The sequence below is a fragment of the Stegodyphus dumicola genome, chromosome 11 (assembly GCF_044657685.1).
Source record: "Stegodyphus dumicola isolate Sdum_Otavi_A_Nest chromosome 11, ASM4465768v1".
Lineage (NCBI taxonomy): Eukaryota > Metazoa > Arthropoda > Arachnida > Araneae > Eresidae > Stegodyphus > Stegodyphus dumicola.
This window is the reverse complement of record NC_140778.1, coordinates 1,155,977-1,175,422: the sequence shown is the minus strand read 5'-3', so window position 1 is coordinate 1,175,422 and position 19,446 is coordinate 1,155,977.

The following is a 19,446-nucleotide window of genomic DNA, read 5'->3' as shown; positions in this document are numbered from 1 at the left end:
TCATCGAATTTTGAATAACGTAATCCGCCAACGAATATGAGCATGTGGAAGACCAAATTTGAAATTTGAAATTTGTTTTATGATCGATTTCCTATTTTTTAAAACTTTGACGAATTTTTAATTAACAAACTTAAGGATTTCAAAGCGAGCAATGGCAACGTTGTGCAGAAAAAACATTTTTATCTCCAGGGCGTGAGTCTCTGTATCGGAAATTCTAAAGATATGCTCGTTTTAAAACTATTTTGCGATATTGCTGTTGCACTGGATCTTATGTTTTAAGTGCGAGGAACATGATATTTAATAAAGAAAGTAACATACAAAATGTTAAAAAACGCCCCTTTGGACGTAATTTAAAATCTGAAACATTTCAGATTTTTTTTTTTTTTTAGTCCAAAGGGATTTGAATCCCGAAGGATTATTAGTTTCGTTTTTGCATTTTGCGTCGGACTCATAAATGTCGGTTCACTTTTCAAACTGTTGCCATAAAATGTTAGAGCCCTGCATTATATTTGAAGAAATTAAATAATGAAAAATCTGCATAAATGTATGTATATTTCTCGTATTGTGAGAAAACAACGGTACATAGAGTCATCGAATTTTGAATAACGTAATCCGCCAACGAATATGAGCATGTGGAAGACCAAATTTGAAATTTGAAATTTGTTTTATGATCGATTTCCTATTTTTTAAAACTTTGACGAATTTTTAATTAACAAACTTAAGGATTTCAAAGCGAGCAATGGCAACGTTGTGCAGAAAAACATTTTTATCTCCAGCGCGTGAGTCTCTGTATCAGAAATTCTAAAGATATGCTCGTTTTAAAACTATTTTGCGATATTGCTGTTGCACTGAATCTTATGTTTTAAGTGCGAGGAACATGATATTTAATAAAGAAAGTAACATACAAAATGTTAAAAAACGCCCCTTTGGACGTAATTGAAAATCTGAAACATTTCAGATTTTTTTTTTTTTTTTTTAGTCCAAAGAGATTTGAATCCCGAAGGACTATTAGTTTCGTTTTGGCATTTTGCGTCGGACGGATAAATGTCGGTTCACTTTTCAAACTGTTGCAATAACATGTTAGAGTCCTGCATTATATTTGAAGAAATTAAATAATGAAAATCTGCGTAAATGTATGTATATTTCTCAGATTGTCATAAAATAACGGTACAAAGAGTCATCGAATTTTGAATAACGTAATCCTCCAACGAATATGAGCATGTGGAAGACCAAATTTGAAATTTGTTTTATCATCGATTTCCTATTTTTTAAAACTTTGACGAATTTTTGATTAACAAACTCAATGATTTCAAAGCGAGCAATGGCAACGTTGTGCAGAAAAAACATTTTTATCTCCAGCACGTGAGTCTCTGTATCGGAAATTCTAAAGATATGCTCGTTTTAAAATTATTTTGGGATATTGCTGTTGCACTGGATCTTATGGTTTAAGTGCGAGGAACATGATATTTAATAAAGAAAGGTAACACACAAAATGTTAAAAAAAACGCCCCTTTGGACGTAATTTAAAATCTGAAATATTTCAAATTTTTTTTTTTTTTTAGTCCAAAGGGATTTGAATCCCGAAGGATTATTAGTTTCGTTTTGGCATTTTGCGTCGGACTCATAAATGTCGGATCACTTTTCAAACTGTTGCCATAAAATGTTAGAGTCCTGCATTATATTTGAAGAAATTAAATAATGAAAATCTGCGTAAATGTATGTATATTTCTCGCATTGTCATAAAATAACGGTACATAGAGACATCGAATTTTGAATAACGTAATCCTCCAACGAATATGAGCATGTGGAAGACCAAATTTGAAATTTGAAATTTGTTTTATGATCGATTTCCTATTTTTTAAAACTTTGACGAATTTTTAATTAACAAACTTAAGGATTTCAAAGCGAGCAATGGCAACGTTGTGCAGAAAAACATTTTTATCTCCAGCGCGTGAGTCTCTGTATCGGAAATTCTAAAGATATGCTCGTTTTAAAACTATTTTGCGATATTGCTGTTGCACTGAATCTTATGTTTTAAGTGCGAGGAACATGATATTTAATAAAGAAAGTAACATACAAAATGTTAAAAAACGCCCCTTTGGACGTAATTTAAAATCTGAAACATTTCAGATTTTTTTTTTTTTTTAGTCCAAAGGGATTTGAATCCCGAAGGATTATTAGTTTCGTTTTTGCATTTTGCGTCGGACTCATAAATGTCGGTTCACTTTTCAAACTGTTGCCATAAAATGTTAGAGCCCTGCATTATATTTGAAGAAATTAAATAATGAAAAATCTGCATAAATGTATGTATATTTCTCGTATTGTGAGAAAACAACGGTACATAGAGTCATCGAATTTTGAATAACGTAATCCGCCAACGAATATGAGCATGTGGAAGACCAAATTTGAAATTTGAAATTTGTTTTATGATCGATTTCCTATTTTTAAAACTTTGACGAATTTTTAATTAACAAACTTAAGGATTTCAAAGCGAGCAATGGCAACGTTGTGCAGAAAAAACATTTTTATCTCCAGGGCGTGAGTCTCTGTATCGGAAATTCTAAAGATATGCTCGTTTTAAAACTATTTTGCGATATTGCTGTTGCACTGGATCTTATGTTTTAAGTGCGAGGAACATGATATTTAATAAAGAAAGTAACATACAAAATGTTAAAAAACGCCCCTTTGGACGTAATTTAAAATCTGAAACATTTCAGATTTTTTTTTTTTTTTAGTCCAAAGGGATTTGAATCCCGAAGGATTATTAGTTTCGTTTTTGCATTTTGCGTCGGACTCATAAATGTCGGTTCACTTTTCAAACTGTTGCCATAAAATGTTAGAGCCCTGCATTATATTTGAAGAAATTAAATAATGAAAAATCTGCATAAATGTATGTATATTTCTCGTATTGTGAGAAAACAACGGTACATAGAGTCATCGAATTTTGAATAACGTAATCCGCCAACGAATATGAGCATGTGGAAGACCAAATTTGAAATTTGAAATTTGTTTTATGATCGATTTCCTATTTTTTAAAACTTTGACGAATTTTTAATTAACAAACTTAAGGATTTCAAAGCGAGCAATGGCAACGTTGTGCAGAAAAACATTTTTATCTCCAGCGCGTGAGTCTCTGTATCAGAAATTCTAAAGATATGCTCGTTTTAAAACTATTTTGCGATATTGCTGTTGCACTGAATCTTATGTTTTAAGTGCGAGGAACATGATATTTAATAAAGAAAGTAACATACAAAATGTTAAAAAACGCCCCTTTGGACGTAATTGAAAATCTGAAACATTTCAGATTTTTTTTTTTTTTTTTTAGTCCAAAGAGATTTGAATCCCGAAGGACTATTAGTTTCGTTTTGGCATTTTGCGTCGGACGGATAAATGTCGGTTCACTTTTCAAACTGTTGCAATAACATGTTAGAGTCCTGCATTATATTTGAAGAAATTAAATAATGAAAATCTGCGTAAATGTATGTATATTTCTCAGATTGTCATAAAATAACGGTACAAAGAGTCATCGAATTTTGAATAACGTAATCCTCCAACGAATATGAGCATGTGGAAGACCAAATTTGAAATTTGTTTTATCATCGATTTCCTATTTTTTAAAACTTTGACGAATTTTTGATTAACAAACTCAATGATTTCAAAGCGAGCAATGGCAACGTTGTGCAGAAAAAACATTTTTATCTCCAGCACGTGAGTCTCTGTATCGGAAATTCTAAAGATATGCTCGTTTTAAAATTATTTTGGGATATTGCTGTTGCACTGGATCTTATGGTTTAAGTGCGAGGAACATGATATTTAATAAAGAAAGGTAACACACAAAATGTTAAAAAAACGCCCCTTTGGACGTAATTTAAAATCTGAAATATTTCAAATTTTTTTTTTTTTTTAGTCCAAAGGGATTTGAATCCCGAAGGATTATTAGTTTCGTTTTGGCATTTTGCGTCGGACTCATAAATGTCGGATCACTTTTCAAACTGTTGCCATAAAATGTTAGAGTCCTGCATTATATTTGAAGAAATTAAATAATGAAAATCTGCGTAAATGTATGTATATTTCTCGCATTGTCATAAAATAACGGTACATAGAGACATCGAATTTTGAATAACGTAATCCTCCAACGAATATGAGCATGTGGAAGACCAAATTTGAAATTTGAAATTTGTTTTATGATCGATTTCCTATTTTTTAAAACTTTGACGAATTTTTAATTAACAAACTTAAGGATTTCAAAGCGAGCAATGGCAACGTTGTGCAGAAAAACATTTTTATCTCCAGCGCGTGAGTCTCTGTATCGGAAATTCTAAAGATATGCTCGTTTTAAAACTATTTTGCGATATTGCTGTTGCACTGAATCTTATGTTTTAAGTGCGAGGAACATGATATTTATTAAAGAAAGTAACATACAAAATGTTAAAAAACGCCCCTTTGGACGTAATTGAAAATCTGAAACATTTCAGATTTTTTTTTTTTTTTAGTCCAAAGAGATTTGAATCCCGAAGGACTATTAGTTTCGTTTTGGCATTTTGCGTCGGACGGATAAATGTCGGTTCACTTTTCAAACTGTTGCCATAAAATGTTAGAGTCCTGCATTATATTTGAAGAAATTAAATAATGAAAATCTGCGTAAATGTATGTATATTTCTCAGATTGTCATAAAATAACGGTACATAGAGTCATCGAATTTTGAATAACGTAATCCTCCAACGAATATGAGCATGTGGAAGACCAAATTTGAAATTTGAAATTTGTTTTATGATCGATTTCCTATTTTTTAAAACTTTGACGAATTTTTAATTAACAAACTTAAGGATTTCAAAGCGAGCAATGGCAACGTTGTGCAGAAAAACATTTTTATCTCCAGCGCGTGAGTCTCTGTATCGGAAATTCTAAAGATATGCTCGTTTTAAAACTATTTTGCGATATTGCTGTTGCACTGAATCTTATGTTTTAAGTGCGAGGAACATGATATTTATTAAAGAAAGTAACATACAAAATGTTAAAAAACGCCCCTTTGGACGTAATTGAAAATCTGAAACATTTCAGATTTTTTTTTTTTTTTTTTAGTCCAAAGAGATTTGAATCCCGAAGGACTATTAGTTTCGTTTTGGCATTTTGCGTCGGACGGATAAATGTCGGTTCACTTTTCAAACTGTTGCCATAAAATGTTAGAGTCCTGCATTATATTTGAAGAAATTAAATAATGAAAATCTGCGTAAATGTATGTATATTTCTCAGATTGTCATAAAATAACGGTACATAGAGTCATCGAATTTTGAATAACGTAATCCTCCAACGAATATGAGCATGTGGAAGACCAAATTTGAAATTTGAAATTTGTTTTATGATCGATTTCCTATTTTTTAAAACTTTGACGAATTTTTAATTAACAAACTTAAGGATTTCAAAGCGAGCAATGGCAACGTTGTGCAGAAAAACATTTTTATCTCCAGCGCGTGAGTCTCTGTATCGGAAATTCTAAAGATATGCTCGTTTTAAAACTATTTTGCGATATTGCTGTTGCACTGAATCTTATGTTTTAAGTGCGAGGAACATGATATTTAATAAAGAAAGTAACATACAAAATGTTAAAAAACGCCCCTTTGGACGTAATTGAAAATCTGAAACATTTCAGATTTTTTTTTTTTTTTTTTTAGTCCAAAGAGATTTGAATCCCGAAGGACTATTAGTTTCGTTTTGGCATTTTGCGTCGGACGGATAAATGTCGGTTCACTTTTCAAACTGTTGCCATAAAATGTTAAAGTCCTGTATTATATTTGAAGAAATTAAACAATGAAAATCTGCGTAAATGTATGTATATTTCTCAGATTGTCATAAAATAACGGTACATAGAGTCATCGAATTTTGAATAACGTTATCCTCCAACGAATATGAGCATGTGGAAGACCAAATTTGAAATTTGTTTTATCATCGATTTCCTATTTTTTAAAACTTTGACGAATTTTTGATTAACAAACTCAAGGATTTGAAAGCGAGCAATGGCAACGTTGTGCAGAAAAACATTTTTATCTCCAGCGCGTGAGTCTCTGTATCGGAAATTCTAAAGATATGCTCGTTTTAAAACTATTTTGCAATATTGCTGTTGCACTGAATCTTATGTTTTAAGTGTGAGGAACATGATATTTAATAAAGAAAGGTAATATACAAAATGTTAAAAAACGCCCCTTTGGACATAATTTAAAATCTGAAATATTTCAGATTTTTTTTTTTTTTTTTTTTTTTTTTTTTTTTTTAGTCCAAAGGGATTTGAATCCCGAAGGATTATTAGACTCGTTTTGGCATTTTGCGTCGGACTCATAAATGTCGGTTCACTTTTCAAACTGTTGCAATAACATGTTAGAGTCCTGCATTATATTTGAAGAAATTAAATAATGAAAATCTGCGTAAATGTATGTATATTTCTCAGATTGTCATAAAATAACGGTACATAGAGTCATCGAATTTTGAATAACGTAATCCTCGAACGAATATGAGCATGCGGAAGACCAAATTTGAAATTTGTTTTATCATCGATTTCCTATTTTTTAAAACTTTGACGAATTTTTGATTAACAAACTCAAGGATTTGAAAGCGAGCAATGGCAACGTTGTGCAGAAAAACATTTTTATCTCCAGCGCGTGAGTCTCTGTATCGGAAATTCTAAAGATATGCTCGTTTTAAAACTATTTTGCAATATTGCTGTTGCACTGAATCTTATGTTTTAAGTGTGAGGAACATGATATTTAATAAAGAAAGTAACATACAAAATGTTAAAAAACGCCCCTTTGGACGTAATTGAAAATCTGAAACATTTCAGATTTTTTTTTTTTTTTTAGTCCAAAGAGATTTGAATCCCGAAGGACTATTAGTTTCGTTTTGGCATTTTGCGTCGGACGGATAAATGTCGGTTCACTTTTCAAACTGTTGCCATAAAATGTTAAAGTCCTGCATTATATTTGAAGAAATTAAACGATGAAAATCTGCGTAAATGTATGTATATTTCTCAGATTGTCATAAAATAACGGTACATAGAGTCATCGAATTTTGAATAACGTTATCCTCCAACGAATATGAGCATGTGGAAGACCAAATTTGAAATTTGTTTTATCATCGATTTCCTATTTTTTAAAACTTTGACGAATTTTTAATTAACAAACTTAAGGATTTCAAAGCGAGCAATGGCAACGTTGTGCAGAAAAACATTTTTATCTCCAGCGCGTGAGTCTCTGTATCGGAAATTCTAAAGATATGCTCGTTTTAAAACTATTTTGCAATATTGCTGTTGCACTGAATCTTATGTTTTAAGTGTGAGGAACATGATATTTAATAAAGAAAGGTAATATACAAAATGTTAAAAAACGCCCCTTTGGACATAATTTAAAATCTGAAATATTTCAGATTTTTTTTTTTTTTTTTTTTTTTTTTTAGTCCAAAGGGATTTGAATCCCGAAGGATTATTAGACTCGTTTTGGCATTTTGCGTCGGACTCATAAATGTCGGTTCACTTTTCAAACTGTTGCAATAACATGTTAGAGTCCTGCATTATATTTGAAGAAATTAAATAATGAAAATCTGCGTAAATGTATGTATATTTCTCAGATTGTCATAAAATAACGGTACATAGAGTCATCGAATTTTGAATAACGTAATCCTCGAACGAATATGAGCATGCGGAAGACCAAATTTGAAATTTGTTTTATCATCGATTTCCTATTTTTTAAAACTTTGACGAATTTTTGATTAACAAACTCAAGGATTTGAAAGCGAGCAATGGCAACGTTGTGCAGAAAAACATTTTTATCTCCAGCGCGTGAGTCTCTGTATCGGAAATTCTAAAGATATGCTCGTTTTAAAACTATTTTGCAATATTGCTGTTGCACTGAATCTTATGTTTTAAGTGTGAGGAACATGATATTTAATAAAGAAAGTAACATACAAAATGTTAAAAAACGCCCCTTTGGACGTAATTGAAAATCTGAAACATTTCAGATTTTTTTTTTTTTTTAGTCCAAAGAGATTTGAATCCCGAAGGACTATTAGTTTCGTTTTGGCATTTTGCGTCGGACGGATAAATGTCGGTTCACTTTTCAAACTGTTGCCATAAAATGTTAAAGTCCTGCATTATATTTGAAGAAATTAAACGATGAAAATCTGCGTAAATGTATGTATATTTCTCAGATTGTCATAAAATAACGGTACATAGAGTCATCGAATTTTGAATAACGTAATCCTCCAACGAATATGAGCACGTGGAAGACCAAATTTGAAATTTGATATTTGTTTTATGATCGATTCCCTATTTTTTAAAACTTTGACGAATTTTTAATTAACAAACTTAAGGATTTCCAAGCGAGCAATGGCTACGTTGTGCAGAAAAAACATTTTTATCTCCAGCGCGTGAGTCTCTGTATCGGAAATTCTAAAGATATGCTCGTTTTAAAATTATTTTGCGATATTGCTGTTGCACTGGATCTTATGTTTTAAGTGCGAGGAACATGATATTTAATAAAGAAAGTAACATACAAAATGTTAAAAAACGCCCCTTTGGACGTAATTTAAAATCTGAAACATTTCAGATTTTTTTTTTTTTTTAGTCCAAAGGGATTTGAATCCCGAAGGATTATTAGTTTCGTTTTTGCATTTTGCGTCGGACTCATAAATGTCGGTTCACTTTTCAAACTGTTGCCATAAAATGTTAGAGTCCTGCATTATATTTGAAGAAATTAAATAATGAAAAATCTGCATAAATGTATCTATATTTCTCGTATTGTGAGAAAACAACGGTACATAGAGTCATCGAATTTTGAATAACGTAATCCGCCAACGAATATGAGCATGTGGAAGACCAAATTTGAAATTTGAAATTTGTTTTATGATCGATTTCCTATTTTTTAAAACTTTGACGAATTTTTGATTAACAAACTCAAGGATTTCAAAGCGAGCAATGGCAACGTTGTGCAGAAAAAACATTTTTATCTCCAGCGCGTGAGTCTCTGTATCGGAAATTCTAAAGATATGCTCGTTTTAAAATTATTTTGCGATATTGCTGTTGCACTGGATCTTATGGTTTAAGTGCGAGGAACATGATATTTAATAAAGAAAGGTAACACACAAAATGTTAAAAAACGCTCCTTTGGACGTAATTTTAAATCTGAAACATTTCAGATTTTTTTTTTTTTTTTTTTTTTTTTTTTTTTTTAGTCCAAAGGGATTTGAATCCCGAAAGATTATTAGTTTCGTTTTGGCATTTTGCGTCGGACTCATAAATGTCGGTTCACTTTTCAAACTGTTGCCATAAAATGTTAGAGTCCTGCATTATATTTGAAGAAATATAATAATGAAAATCTGCGTAAATGTAAATATATTTCTCGCAATGTCATAAAATAACGGTACATAGCAGTCATCGAATTTTGAATAACGTAATCCTCCAACGAATATGAGCATGTGGAAGACCAAATTTGAAATTTGATATTTGTTTTATGATCGATTTCCTATTTTTTAAAACTTTGACGAATTTTCAATTAACAAACTTAAGGATTTCAAAGCGATCAATGGCAACGTTGTGCAGAAAAACATTTTTATCTCCAGCGCATGAGTCTCTGGATCGGAAATTCTAAAGATATGCTCGTTTTAAAACTATTTTGCGATATTGCTGTTGCACTGAATCTTATGTTTTAAGTGCGAGGAACATGATATTTAATAAAGAAAGTAACATACAAAATGTTAAAAAACGCCCCTTTGGACATAATTTAAAATCTGAAATATTTCAGATTTTTTTTTTTTTTTTTTTTTTTTTTTAGTCCAAAGGGATTTGAATCCCGAAGGATTATTAGACTCGTTTTGGCATTTTGCGTCGGACTCATAAATGTCGGTTCACTTTTCAAACTGTTGCAATAACATGTTAGAGTCCTGCATTATATTTGAAGAAATTAAATAATGAAAATCTGCGTAAATGTATGTATATTTCTCAGATTGTCATAAAATAACGGTACATAGAGTCATCGAATTTTGAATAACGTAATCCTCGAACGAATATGAGCATGCGGAAGACCAAATTTGAAATTTGTTTTATCATCGATTTCCTATTTTTTAAAACTTTGACGAATTTTTGATTAACAAACTCAAGGATTTGAAAGCGAGCAATGGCAACGTTGTGCAGAAAAACATTTTTATCTCCAGCGCGTGAGTCTCTGTATCAGAAATTCTAAAGATATGCTCGTTTTAAAACTATTTTGCGATATCGCTGTTGCACTGAATCTTATGTTTTAAGTGTGAGGAACATGATATTTAATAAAGAAAGGTAATATACAAAATGTTAAAAAACGCCCCTTTGGACATAATTTAAAATCTGAAATATTTCAGATTTTTTTTTTTTTTTTTTTTTTTTTTTAGTCCAAAGGGATTTGAATCCCGAAGGATTATTAGACTCGTTTTGGCATTTTGCGTCGGACTCATAAATGTCGGTTCACTTTTCAAACTGTTGCAATAACATGTTAGAGTCCTGCATTATATTTGAAGAAATTAAATAATGAAAATCTGCGTAAATGTATGTATATTTCTCAGATTGTCATAAAATAACGGTACATAGAGTCATCGAATTTTGAATAACGTAATCCTCGAACGAATATGAGCATGCGGAAGACCAAATTTGAAATTTGTTTTATCATCGATTTCCTATTTTTTAAAACTTTGACGAATTTTTGATTAACAAACTCAAGGATTTGAAAGCGAGCAATGGCAACGTTGTGCAGAAAAACATTTTTATCTCCAGCGCGTGAGTCTCTGTATCGGAAATTCTAAAGATATGCTCGTTTTAAAACTATTTTGCAATATTGCTGTTGCACTGAATCTTATGTTTTAAGTGTGAGGAACATGATATTTAATAAAGAAAGTAACATACAAAATGTTAAAAAACGCCCCTTTGGACGTAATTGAAAATCTGAAACATTTCAGATTTTTTTTTTTTTTTTAGTCCAAAGAGATTTGAATCCCGAAGGACTATTAGTTTCGTTTTGGCATTTTGCGTCGGACGGATAAATGTCGGTTCACTTTTCAAACTGTTGCCATAAAATGTTAAAGTCCTGCATTATATTTGAAGAAATTAAACGATGAAAATCTGCGTAAATGTATGTATATTTCTCAGATTGTCATAAAATAACGGTACATAGAGTCATCGAATTTTGAATAACGTAATCCTCCAACGAATATGAGCACGTGGAAGACCAAATTTGAAATTTGATATTTGTTTTATGATCGATTTCCTATTTTTTAAAACTTTGACGAATTTTTAATTAACAAACTTAAGGATTTCCAAGCGAGCAATGGCTACGTTGTGCAGAAAAAACATTTTTATCTCCAGCGCGTGAGTCTCTGTATCGGAAATTCTAAAGATATGCTCGTTTTAAAATTATTTTGCGATATTGCTGTTGCACTGGATCTTATGTTTTAAGTGCGAGGAACATGATATTTAATAAAGAAAGTAACATACAAAATGTTAAAAAACGCCCCTTTGGACGTAATTTAAAATCTGAAACATTTCAGATTTTTTTTTTTTTTTAGTCCAAAGGGATTTGAATCCCGAAGGATTATTAGTTTCGTTTTTGCATTTTGCGTCGGACTCATAAATGTCGGTTCACTTTTCAAACTGTTGCCATAAAATGTTAGAGTCCTGCATTATATTTGAAGAAATTAAATAATGAAAAATCTGCATAAATGTATCTATATTTCTCGTATTGTGAGAAAACAACGGTACATAGAGTCATCGAATTTTGAATAACGTAATCCGCCAACGAATATGAGCATGTGGAAGACCAAATTTGAAATTTGAAATTTGTTTTATGATCGATTTCCTATTTTTTAAAACTTTGACGAATTTTTGATTAACAAACTCAAGGATTTCAAAGCGAGCAATGGCAACGTTGTGCAGAAAAAACATTTTTATCTCCAGCGCGTGAGTCTCTGTATCGGAAATTCTAAAGATATGCTCGTTTTAAAATTATTTTGCGATATTGCTGTTGCACTGGATCTTATGGTTTAAGTGCGAGGAACATGATATTTAATAAAGAAAGGTAACACACAAAATGTTAAAAAACGCTCCTTTGGACGTAATTTTAAATCTGAAACATTTCAGATTTTTTTTTTTTTTTTTTTTTTTTTTTTTTTTTTAGTCCAAAGGGATTTGAATCCCGAAAGATTATTAGTTTCGTTTTGGCATTTTGCGTCGGACTCATAAATGTCGGTTCACTTTTCAAACTGTTGCCATAAAATGTTAGAGTCCTGCATTATATTTGAAGAAATATAATAATGAAAATCTGCGTAAATGTAAATATATTTCTCGCAATGTCATAAAATAACGGTACATAGCAGTCATCGAATTTTGAATAACGTAATCCTCCAACGAATATGAGCATGTGGAAGACCAAATTTGAAATTTGATATTTGTTTTATGATCGATTTCCTATTTTTTAAAACTTTGACGAATTTTCAATTAACAAACTTAAGGATTTCAAAGCGATCAATGGCAACGTTGTGCAGAAAAACATTTTTATCTCCAGCGCATGAGTCTCTGGATCGGAAATTCTAAAGATATGCTCGTTTTAAAACTATTTTGCGATATTGCTGTTGCACTGAATCTTATGTTTTAAGTGCGAGGAACATGATATTTAATAAAGAAAGTAACATACAAAATGTTAAAAAACGCCCCTTTGGACATAATTTAAAATCTGAAATATTTCAGATTTTTTTTTTTTTTTTTTTTTTTTTTTTAGTCCAAAGGGATTTGAATCCCGAAGGATTATTAGACTCGTTTTGGCATTTTGCGTCGGACTCATAAATGTCGGTTCACTTTTCAAACTGTTGCAATAACATGTTAGAGTCCTGCATTATATTTGAAGAAATTAAATAATGAAAATCTGCGTAAATGTATGTATATTTCTCAGATTGTCATAAAATAACGGTACATAGAGTCATCGAATTTTGAATAACGTAATCCTCGAACGAATATGAGCATGCGGAAGACCAAATTTGAAATTTGTTTTATCATCGATTTCCTATTTTTTAAAACTTTGACGAATTTTTGATTAACAAACTCAAGGATTTGAAAGCGAGCAATGGCAACGTTGTGCAGAAAAACATTTTTATCTCCAGCGCGTGAGTCTCTGTATCAGAAATTCTAAAGATATGCTCGTTTTAAAACTATTTTGCGATATCGCTGTTGCACTGAATCTTATGTTTTAAGTGCGAGGAACATGATATTTAATAAAGAAAGGTAATATACAAAATGTTAAAAAACGCCCCTTTGGACATAATTTAAAATCTGAAATATTTTGAGATTTTTTTTTTTTTTTTTTTTTAGTCCAAAGGGATTTGAATCCCGAAGGATTATTAGACTCGTTTTGGCATTTTGCGTCGGACTCATAAATGTCGGTTCACTTTTCAAACTGTTGCAATAACATGTTAGAGTCCTGCATTATATTTGAAGAAATTAAATAATGAAAATCTGCGTAAATGTATGTATATTTCTCGTATTGTGAGAAAACAACGGTACATAGAGTCATCGAATTTTGAATAACGTAATCCGCCAACGAATATGAGCATGTGGAAGACCAAATTTGAAATTTGAAATTTGTTTTATGATCGATTTCCTATTTTTTAAAACTTTGACGAATTTTTAATTAAGAAACTTAAGGATTTCAAAGCGAGCAATGGCAACGTTGTGCAGAAAAAACATTTTTATCTCCAGCGCGTGAGTCTCTGTATCGGAAATTCTAAAGATATGCTCGTTTTAAAATTATTTTGCGATATTGCTGTTGCACTGGATCTTATGTTTTAAGTGCGAGGAACATGATATTTAATAAAGAAAGTAACATACAAAATGTTAAAAAACGCCCCTTTGGACGTAATTTAAAATCTGAAACATTTCAGATTTTTTTTTTTTTTTAGTCCAAAGGGATTTGAATCCCGAAGGATTATTAGTTTCGTTTTTGCATTTTTCGTCGGACTCATAAATGTCGGTTCACTTTTCAAACTGTTGCCATAAAATGTTAGAGTCCTGCATTATATTTGAAGAAATATAATAATGAAAATCTGCGTAAATGTAAATATATTTCTCGCAATGTCATAAAATAACGGTACATAGCAGTCATCGAATTTTGAATAACGTAATCCTCCAACGAATATGAGCATGTGGAAGACCAAATTTGAAATTTGAAATTTGTTTTATGATCGATTTCCTATTTTTTAAAACTTTGACGAATTTTTAATTAACAAACTTAAGGATTTCAAAGCGAGCAATGGCAACGTTGTGCAGAAAAAACATTTTTATCTCCAGCGCGTGAGTCTCTGTATCGGAAATTCTAAAGATATGCTCGTTTTAAAATTATTTTGCGATATTGCTGTTGCACTGGATCTTATGGTTTAAGTGCGAGGAACATGATATTTAATAAAGAAAGGTTACACACAAAATGTTAAAAAAACGCCCCTTTGGACGTAATTTAAAATCTGAAACATTTCAAATTTTTTTTTTTTTTTTTTAGTCCAAAGGGATTTGAATCCCGAAGGATTATTAGTTTCGTTTTGGCATTTTGCGTCGGACTCATAAATGTCGGTTCACTTTTCAAACTGTTGCCTTAAAATGTTAGAGTCCTGCATTATATTTGAAGAAATTAAATAATGAAAATCTGCGTAAATGTATGTATATTTCTCGCATTGTCATAAAATAACGGTACATAGAGTCATCGAATTTTAAATAATGTAATCCTCCAACGAATATGAGCATGTGGAAGACCAAATTTGAAATTTGAAATTTGTTTTATGATCGATTTCCTATTTTATAAAACTTTGACGAATTTTTAATTAACAAACTTAAGGATTTCAAAGCGAGCAATGGCAACGTTGTGCAGAAAAAACATTTTTATCTCCAGCGCGTGAGTCTCTGTATCGGAAATTCTAAAGATATGCTCGTTTTAAAATTATTTTGCGATATTGCTGTTGCACTGGATCTTATGTTTTAAGTGCGAGGAACATGATATTTAATAAAGAAAGTAACATACAAAATGTTAAAAAACGCCCCTTTGGACGTAATTTAAAATCTGAAACATTTCAGATTTTTTTTTTTTTTTAGTCCAAAGGGATTTGAATCCCGAAGGATTATTAGTTTCGTTTTTGCATTTTGCGTCGGACTCATAAATGTCGGTTCACTTTTCAAACTGTTGCCATAAAATGTTAGAGTCCTGCATTATATTTGAAGAAATTAAATAATGAAAAATCTGCATAAATGTATGTATATTTCTCGTATTGTGAGAAAACAACGGTACATAGAGTCATCGAATTTTGAATAACGTAATCCGCCAACGAATATGAGCATGTGGAAGACCAAATTTGAAATTTGAAATTTGTTTTATGATCGATTTCCTATTTTTTAAAACTTTGACGAATTTTTGATTAACAAACTCAAGGATTTCAAAGCGAGCAATGGCAACGTTGTGCAGAAAAAACATTTTTATCTCCAGCGCGTGAGTCTCTGTATCGGAAATTCTAAAGATATGCTCGTTTTAAAATTATTTTGCGATATTGCTGTTGCACTGGATCTTATGGTTTAAGTGCGAGGAACATGATATTTAATAAAGAAAGGTAACACACAAAATGTTAAAAAACGCTCCTTTGGACGTAATTTTAAATCTGAAACATTTCAGATTTTTTTTTTTTTTTTTTTTTTTTTTTTTTTTTTTTTTTTTTTTTTTAGTCCAAAGGGATTTGAATCCCGAAAGATTATTAGTTTCGTTTTGGCATTTTGCGTCGGACTCATAAATGTCGGTTCACTTTTCAAACTGTTGCCATAAAATGTTAGAGTCCTGCATTATATTTGAAGAAATATAATAATGAAAATCTGCGTAAATGTAAATATATTTCTCGCAATGTCATAAAATAACGGTACATAGCAGTCATCGAATTTTGAATAACGTAATCCTCCAAGGAATATGAGCATGTGGAAGACCAAATTTGAAATTTGAAATTTGTTTTATGATCGATTTCCTATTTTTTAAAACTTTGACGAATTTTTAATTAACAAACTTAAGGATTTCAAAGCGAGCAATGGCAACGTTGTGCAGAAAAAACATTTTTATCTCCAGCGCGTGAGTCTCTGTATCGGAAATTCTAAAGATATGCTCGTTTTAAAATTATTTTGCGATATTGCTGTTGCACTGGATCTTATGGTTTAAGTGCGAGGAACATGATATTTAATAAAGAAAGGTTACACACAAAATGTTAAAAAAAACGCCCCTTTGGACGTAATTTAAAATCTGAAACATTTCAATTTTTTTTTTTTTTTTTTAGTCCAAAGGGATTTGAATCCCGAAGGATTATTAGTTTCGTTTTGGCATTTTGCGTCGGACTCATAAATGTCGGTTCACTTTTCAAACTGTTGCCTTAAAATGTTAGAGTCCTGCATTATATTTGAAGAAATTAAATAATGAAAATCTGCGTAAATGTATGTATATTTCTCGCATTGTCATAAAATAACGGTACATAGAGTCATCGAATTTTGAATAATGTAATCCTCCAACGAATATGAGCATGTGGAAGACCAAATTTGAAATTTGAAATTTGTTTTATGATCGATTTCCTATTTTATAAAACTTTGACGAATTTTTAATTAACAAACTTAAGGATTTCAAAGCGAGCAATGGCAACGTTGTGCAGAAAAACATTTTTATCTCCAGCGCGTGAGTCTCTGTATCGGAAATTCTAAAGATATGCTCGTTTTAAAACTATTTTGCGATATTGCTGTTGCACTGAATCTTATGTTTTAAGTGCGAGGAACATGATATTTAATAAAGAAAGTAACATACAAAATGTTAAAAAACGCCCCTTTGGACGTAATTGAAAATCTGAAACATTTCAGATTTTTTTTTTTTTTAGTCCAAAGAGATTTGAATCCCGAAGGACTATTAGTTTCGTTTTGGCATTTTGCGTCGGACGGATAAATGTCGGTTCACTTTTCAAACTGTCGCCATAAAATGTTAGAGTCCTGCATTATATTTAAAGAAATTAAATAATGAAAATCTGCGTAAATGTATGTATATTTCTCGCATTGTCATAAAATAACGGTACATAGAGTCATCGAATTTTGAATAACGTAATCCTCCAACGAATATGAGCATGTGGAAGACCAAATTTGAAATTTGAAATTTGTTTTATGATCGATTTCTTATTTTTTAAAACTTTGACGAATTTTTGATTAACAAACTCAATGATTTCAAAGCGAGCAATGGCAACGTTGTGCAGAAAAAACATTTTTATCTCCAGCACGTGAGTCTCTGTATCGGAAATTCTAAAGATATGCTCGTTTTAAAATTATTTTGGGATATTGCTGTTGCACTGGATCTTATGGTTTAAGTGCGAGGAACATGATATTTAATAAAGAAAGGTAACACACAAAATGTTAAAAAACGCTCCTTTGGACGTAATTTTAAATCTGAAATATTTCAGATTTTTTTTTTTTTTTAGTCCAAAGGGATTTGAATCCCGAAGGATTATTAGTTTCGTTTTTGCATTTTGCGTCGGACTCATAAATGTCGGTTCACTTTTCAAACTGTTGCCATAAAATGTTAGAGTCCTGCATTATATTTGAAGAAATATAATAATGAAAATCTGCGTAAATGTAAATATATTTCTCGCAATGTCATAAAATAACGGTACATAGCAGTCATCGAATTTTGAATAACGTAATCCTCCAACGAATATGAGCATGTGGAAGACCAAATTTGAAATTTGAAATTTGTTTTATGATCGATTTCCTATTTTTTAAAACTTTGACGAATTTTTAATTAACAAACTTAAGGATTTCAAAGCGAGCAATGGCAACGTTGTGCAGAAAAAACATTTTTATCTCCAGCGCGTGAGTCTCTGTATCGGAAATTCTAAAGATATGCTCGTTTTAAAATTATTTTGCGATATTGCTGTTGCACTGGATCTTATGGTTTAAGTGCGAGGAACATGATATTTAATAAAGAAAGGTTACACACAAAATGTTAAAAAAAACGCCCTTTGGACGTAATTTAAAATCTGAAACATTTCAAATTTTTTTTTTTTTTTTAGTCCAAAGGGATTTGAATCCCGAAGGATTATTAGTTTCGTTTTGGCATTTTGCGTCGGACTCATAAATGTCGGTTCACTTTTCAAACTGTTGCCTTAAAATGTTAGAGTCCTGCATTATATTTGAAGAAATTAAATAATGAAAATCTGCGTAAATGTATGTATATTTCTCGCATTGTCATAAAATAACGGTACATAGAGTCATCGAATTTTAAATAATGTAATCCTCCAACGAATATGAGCATGTGGAAGACCAAATTTGAAATTTGAAATTTGTTTTATGATCGATTTCCTATTTTATAAAACTTTGACGAATTTTTAATTAACAAACTTAAGGATTTCAAAGCGAGCAATGGCAACGTTGTGCAGAAAAAACATTTTTATCTCCAGCGCGTGAGTCTCTGTATCGGAAATTCTAAAGATATGCTCGTTTTAAAATTATTTTGCGATATTGCTGTTGCACTGGATCTTATGTTTTAAGTGCGAGGAACATGATATTTAATAAAGAAAGTAACATACAAAATGTTAAAAAACGCCCCTTTGGACGTAATTTAAAATCTGAAACATTTCAGATTTTTTTTTTTTTTTAGTCCAAAGGGATTTGAATCCCGAAGGATTATTAGTTTCGTTTTTGCATTTTGCGTCGGACTCATAAATGTCGGTTCACTTTTCAAACTGTTGCCATAAAATGTTAGAGTCCTGCATTATATTTGAAGAAATTAAATAATGAAAAATCTGCATAAATGTATGTATATTTCTCGTATTGTGAGAAAACAACGGTACATAGAGTCATCGAATTTTGAATAACGTAATCCGCCAACGAATATGAGCATGTGGAAGACCAAATTTGAAATTTGAAATTTGTTTTATGATCGATTTCCTATTTTTTAAAACTTTGACGAATTTTTGATTAACAAACTCAAGGATTTCAAAGCGAGCAATGGCAACGTTGTGCAGAAAAAACATTTTTATCTCCAGCGCGTGAGTCTCTGTATCGGAAATTCTAAAGATATGCTCGTTTTAAAATTATTTTGCGATATTGCTGTTGCACTGGATCTTATGGTTTAAGTGCGAGGAACATGATATTTAATAAAGAAAGGTAACACACAAAATGTTAAAAAACGCTCCTTTGGACGTAATTTTAAATCTGAAACATTTCAGATTTTTTTTTTTTTTTTTTTTTTTTTTTTTTTTTTTTTTTTTAGTCCAAAGGGATTTGAATCCCGAAAGATTATTAGTTTCGTTTTGGCATTTTGCGTCGGACTCATAAATGTCGGTTCACTTTTCAAACTGTTGCCATAAAATGTTAGAGTCCTGCATTATATTTGAAGAAAT